The sequence below is a fragment of the Oncorhynchus keta genome, chromosome 23 (assembly GCF_023373465.1).
Source record: "Oncorhynchus keta strain PuntledgeMale-10-30-2019 chromosome 23, Oket_V2, whole genome shotgun sequence".
Taxonomy (NCBI): Eukaryota; Metazoa; Chordata; class Actinopteri; order Salmoniformes; family Salmonidae; genus Oncorhynchus; species Oncorhynchus keta.
In genome coordinates this window covers 22,068,705-22,075,330 of record NC_068443.1, presented here as the reverse complement: position 1 = coordinate 22,075,330, position 6,626 = coordinate 22,068,705, and positions in this window count along the sequence as shown.

The window sequence follows — 6,626 nt, the reverse complement described above, 5'->3', positions numbered from 1 at the left end:
AAAGCAGAGCTGGAGGCAGCGCAGCTGATCGGCGGCAATATGAGGAGCCAGCACGGCAGTGCGACAGGTACGAGAGGCAGCCCCAAATTTTTTGGGGGGCACACGAGGTGTGGTACTAAGCCAGGTAGCAGACCTGAGCTCACTCCTCGTGCTTATTATGAGCAGCGCATTACTGGTCAGGCACCGTGTTATGCGGTTGAGCGCACGGTGTCGCCAGTGCGTGTCCATAGCCCGGTGCGCTATAGGGCAGCCCCCGAGAGTGCCATGCGAGTGTGGGCATTGAGCCAGGGCGTATGGTGCCTGCTCAGCGGGTCACGCCGGTACGCAGTCTTGGTCCAGGTTATCCTGCAAACCGGCTCTGCGTGCTGTGTCTCCGGGGCGCTGGGAGGGTGCAGTGCGTCCTCTGCCTGCGCTCCGCTCGTACCGGGCAACTGTGGGAGTGGAGCCTAGGGGAGATTTGCGTGTAGTAAGCACTAGATCTCCCGTGCTTACCCACAGCCCGGTTCAACCTGTGCCTGCACTTTTGAGGGTCCGGGCTCGAGTAGTTGTCCAGCCTGGGAAGTGGTGCCAAGGTTGCGCACCACAGCTCCAGTGAGCCCCCACAGCCCGGTCTTTCAGGCTCCTCCTAACACCAAGCCTCCTGAAAGTCTCCCCAGCCTGGTAGTTCCTGTGGCAGCCCCACGCACCAGGCTGTCTCTCAGTCTCCTCCCTGCAGGTGCTCCCGCCTGTCCGGCGCCGCTGCGGAGCCTCCCGCCTGTCCGGCGCCGCTAAAGCCTCCCGCCTGTCCAACCGCTAAGCCTCCCGCCTGTCCGGAGCCTCCCGCCTGTCCGGCGCCGCTGCCGGAGCCTCCCGCCTGTCCGGCGCCGCTGCCGGAGCCTCCCGCCTGTCCGGCGCCGCTGCCGGAGCCTCCCGCCTGTCCGGCGCCGCTGCCGGACCTCCCGCCTGTCCGGCGCCGCTGCCGGAGCCTCCCGCCTGTCCGGCGCCGCTGCGGAGCCTCCCGCCTGTCCGGCGCCGCTGCCGGAGCCTCCCGCCTGTCCGGCGCCGCTGCGGAGCCTCCCGCCTGTCCGGAGCCTCCCGCCTGTCCGGCGCCGCTGCCGGAGCCTCTCGCCTGTCCGGCGCCGCTGCCGGAGCCTCCCGCCTGTCCGGCGCCGCTGCGGAGCCTCCCGCCTGTCCGGCGCCGCTGCCGGAGCGTCCCGCCTGTCCGGCGCCGCTGCCGGAGCGTCCCGCCTGTCCGGCGCCGCTGCCGGAGCGTCCCTCCTGTCCGGCGCCGCTGCCGGAGCGTCCCTCCTGTCTGGCGCCGCTCTCCGGAGCGTCCTCCTGTCTGGCGCCGCTGCCGGAGCGTCCCTCCTGTCCGGCGCCGCTGCCGGAGCGTCCCTCCTGTCCGGCGCCGCTGCCGGAGCCTCCCGCCTGTCCGGCGCCGCTGCCGGAGCGTCCCGCCTGTCCGGCGCCGCTGCCGGAGCCCCTCAGCCCAGAGGCGCCGGAGCCCCTCAGCCCAGAGGCGCCGGAGCCCCTCAGCCCAGAGGCGCCGGAGCCCCTCAGCCCAGAGGCGCCGGAGCCCCTCAGCCCAGAGGCGCCGGAGCCCCTCAGCCCAGAGGCGCCAGAGCCCCTCAGCCCAGAGGCGCCAGAGCCCCTCAGCCCAGAGGCGCCAGAGCCCCTCAGCCCAGAGGCGCCAGAGCCCCTGTCCCTTTGTCCAGAGCCCCTGTCCCTCTGTCCAGAGCTTCTGCCCCTCTGTCCCGAGCTGCCCCTCTGTCCAGTGGGGTCATTGAGAGGGGTTGCCATGGTGAGAAAGCCACGGAGGCGGACAAAGACAATGGTGAAGTGGGGTCCGCGTCCCGCGCCAGAACCGCCACCGCGGACAGATGCCCACCCAGACCCTCCCCTATAGGTCAAGGTTTTGCGGCCGGAGTCCGCACCTTTGGGGGGGGGGTACTGTCACGTTCTGACCTTTATTTTCTGTGTTTTGTGTTTAGTTAGTATGGTCAGGGCGTGAGTTGGGTGGGTAGTCTATGTTTGTTTGTCTAGGTTTTGGGAATTTCTATGTTTCCAGGCCTAGTATGGTTCTCAATCAGAGGCAGGTGTCATTAGTTGTCTCTGATTGAGAATCATACTTAGGTAGCCTGGGTTTCACTGTGTGTTTGTGGGTGATTGTTTCCTGTCTCTGTGTATGCACCAGATAGGACTGTAATTTGAGTTTTCACGTTTTCTTGTTTTGTTAGTTTGTTCATGTGTACCTTAAAGCATTAAAGAAGTACCATGGAAAATTACCACGCCGCGTATTGGTCCTCTGATCCGTTTCGCCTCTCCTCTTCGGAAGAAGAGGAGGAAACTCATTACACATGCAAAAAAAAAATTCCAGTAAAGTAAATGTTTTTTCACTACAAGGACTGAGGGGTGTTTAGTGAGTCATGGACTGCAAACCACTAATGTGAGCATAATTATGACAAAACACACCTTCCTGGAACAGACTTTATTTAACAAGACAGTGAAAAGTGCCACCACCAGCTCTTTTTGAGATACCTCTCACACAAATACGAGTAAAAACACATACACACCATAATAAACACTTCACTGACACGCATGTCCAATAGCAGACATGAACCTTTTAGTGCAGTGTGCTAAATAAGGGTCACAGTTTTTCATGGTATTCTTAAACAAATCTAATTTGAAACAAAAGTATACACCTCACACACATGGTTATGGGCTTACAAAAAAGAACTTCTTGTACCATGTCAAATATAGTTGAAATGTATTCCATTTCAAATTTGCATCCCGATATTACACTTGTATATACTTTATCACAGACTCAAATAAAACAAAACTGTTTGACATAACACTGGTATTTCAGTGTTAATGTTTTATTAGTTATGAAATATATGAATAACATTCCACCCATGAGGCCACTGCAATGCATGTCTCCTGATCTGTATTACAAACACACTACAACGATTCATTTAAACTAGCCTAGAGACAGAGGATTTAATAACAGTGGCTCATTGGTAGGACCTTTAATCTGTCGAATAGCCAATTGCCTCAATTCATAAGCATTCATATTTCATTTGCTGTACACTGGGAGACAAAAAACGTCCATGGATGGAGAAGCCCATTCCTGACTGGCAGCTGTATCTGGATAAAGAGTGTAAGGTTGGAGTCCTCCGGTGCGGCTAGTGCCTCATGATTATGAAAGGAAACTGGCAGGGAATATACAGTCTACTGTCCTCTACAGTCTACTGTCCTCTAGCAGAGAGCAGGGCGACAGCAACAACGTCTATATTGGTCACATGCTTGTTGTACACAGGATGTCTCTACTTCTCTTTTCTGTTCTTAGAAAGCTACTTTACATGGTGTAATTTTGTACTAATGCTGACCCAAATAATCAACGTCTCTAATTTGAATGATTGCACGATTAGTTTAAATCAGAGTGCGTTGGTGCTGAACTAGAACAAATGGCTGCACAGCCATAGAATTAGAATGAGTTCATATTATTTCTATGTGCACTGACTGCAAACCATGTAGCTCTCCTAGACCAAGGTCAATTATACTGGCAGAATAATGACAAAATTCCACTCCTTTGGTGCTGAGACATTATTCCAATAATTCACATTTTTTGTTGCGTAATGATTATTTTCTTGTTGTAGCGAACTGGCACAAATTAAGATTCTACACCTTTTAGTAGAGTTCTCAACCGGACTGATTTTGTCCGGTCCGAACCAAGCCAGGTGAGTTGAATGCAGCCTGAGCCCCGGTCCGACATTACATAAAATAAATGAGCCCGAACCTGTAAAAAAAAAAGCCTGATTTCTATAAAACAGATTATATTTGTTTTAAACTTTTGTTGAGAACAATGCGTCAGAGGCGAGTGGCAGCAGAGTGAGGAGATGAGGAAACAGCCATTGTGCCAAGAAAAAAATGCAGAGCGAGAAACTCACTTTCGTTATAGTCAACTGAATGATGACAATATTGGAATAAAGTAGACTAATGCAATTGAAGGCATGTATCAAATTGTTGCTTACTAAAACTCCCAAAGTAATTTCCAACCGATATACTAATTTACAGCAAAGTCGTGTGTGGTTACCTCAGAACCGTTTTGGTTGGGCCGGAGCCATCGTGCTGCTTTGAGAACAAGCATGCAGACTCTTCTTGATAACCAAAATCTGACATTGATAGATTTTTCACCGAATCTCCTATTGGATATTTGGTCATAATTAGCCTGGCAAAATGTTATCTAAGTTGAGGTGGGTGCTCAAGTTCATCTTTATTCTAGCTGGCTCATACAAGCTGATCCGAACATTTTATTAGAATGTTATGTAGTTTTTAATTTTTAATTGAACCTTTTATTTAACTAGTCAAGTCAGTTAAGAACAAATTCATATTTACAATGACTGCCTATACCGGCCAAACCCGGATGACGCTGGGCCAATTGTGCGCTGCCCTATGATACTCCCAATCACGGCCGGTTGTGATATAGTTTAACAAGTGGATTTTGCTCTTCCCTCACGAAGTAGCCAGATTGGACCAATCGGCCGGCAAGATAAGACCAGTCGGCAAGCCAGATAGGGTCGGTCGGCTGGCCAGATAGGACCGGTTTCAACTTCAAATCAAATGTTATTTGTCACATATACACATGGTTAGCAGATGTTAATGCAAGTGTAGCGAAATGCTTGTTCTTCTAGTTCTGACAGTGCAGTAATATCTAATTAGCAGTCTGATGGCCTTGCGATAGAAGCTGTCTCTCGGTCCCAGCTTTGATGCACCAGTACTGACCTCGCCTTCTGGATAGTAGCGGTGTTAACTGGCAGTGGCTGATGTCCTTGATCTTTTTGGCCTTCCTGTGACATCGGGTGGTGTAGATGTCATGGAGGGCAGGTACTTGCCCCTGGTGATGCATTGTGCACATCGCACCACCCTCTGGAGAGCCTTGCGGTTGAGGGCTGTGCAATTGCCGTACCAGGCTGTGATACAGCCCGACAAGATGCTCTGAATTGTGCATCTGTAAAAGTTTCAGGGTTTTGGGTGACAAGCCAAATTTCTTCAGCCTCCTGCGGTTGAAGAGGCACTGTTGTGCCTTCTTCACAACACTGTCTGTGTGGGTGGATCATTTCAGTTTGTCTGTGATGTGTATGCCGAGGAACATCAAACTTTCCACCTTCTCCACTGCTGTCCCTTCGATGTGGATAGGGGGGTGCTCCCTCTGCTGTTTCCTGAAGTCCACAATCATCTCCTTTTGTTTTGTTGAAGTTGAGTGAGAGGTTGTTTTCCTGACACCACACTCCGAGTGCCCTCACCTCCCTGTAGGCTGTCTCGTAGTTGTTGGTAATCAAGCCCACTACTGTTGTGTCGTCTGCAAACTTGATGATTGAGTTGGAGGCGTGCATGGCCACACAGTCATGGGTGAACAGGGAGTACAGGAGGGGGTTGAGCACGTACCCTTATGGGGCCCCAGTGTTGAGGGTCAGTGAAGAGGAGGTGTCCTACCTTCACCATCTGGGGCGGCCCGTCAGGAAGTCCAGAATCCAATTGCACAGGGCAGGGTTGAGCCAGGGCCTCCAGCTTGATGATGAGCTTGGAGGGCACTATGGTGTTGAATGCTGAGCTGTAGTCAATGAACAGCAGTCTTACATAGGTATTCCTCTTGTCCAGATGGGATAGTGCATTGCAATGGCGATTGCATCATCTGTGGACCTGTTGGGGCGGTATGCAAACAGAAGTGGGTCTAGAGTGGCTGGTAAGGTGGAGGTGATATGATCCTTGACTAGTCTCTCAAAGCACTTCATGATGACAAGTGAGTGCTACGGGGCAGTAGTCATTTAGTTCAGTTCTTTGCCTTCTTGGGTACAGGAACAATGTTAGCCATCTTGAAGAATGTGGGGACAACAGCCTGGGATAGGGAGCGATTGAATATGTCCGTAAACACACCACCCAGCTGCTTTGCGCATGCTCTGATGAGGCTAGGGATGCCGTCTGGGCCAGCATCCTTGAGAGGGTTAACATGTTTAAATGTTTTACTCACGTTTGCCATCGAAGGGGGGGGGGACAGTCCTTGTTAGCGGACCGCGACGGTGGCACTGTATTATCTTCAAAGCGGGCAAAGAAGGTGTTTAGTTTGGCTGGAAGTGTGACGTCGGTGTCCGTGACTTGGCTGGTTTTCTTTTTGTAGTCCGTGACTTCCTGTGTATTCAACTGCTCATAGTGAACCACAAAGTTCAGCACTCACATCGAATGCAGATACCGCCCGATTAGGTAGATGGGGCATGTCCACGAACTTGGTTCATGGCGTTTACTTCAAATAAACCAAAACATAGTAATATCAGAACTTCTCTAGGGATTTTTTTGTTTGTTTGTTTGTCGCTAACGTTTCATCATGCCCATGTGGTGTGTCTGGCTGTGCTAATTACAAACAAGCGTGAAAATGATTTATTTTTTACCGTTCTACCTACCAGAGATTTAACCAGATGCTGTCAATGGTTTGTGGCTAGAATGCTTATGGTGAGCAAAGATTATCAGAGGGATTTGCAGGCTGAACGGATTTTAGACATCAGCTGAGAAGTAATGCGATATCTTCCTTTACCATCCTTCATGTGTTTTATTTGTTATTTGTGGGTAGATCAGCTTTAATATTGCAAATAGAT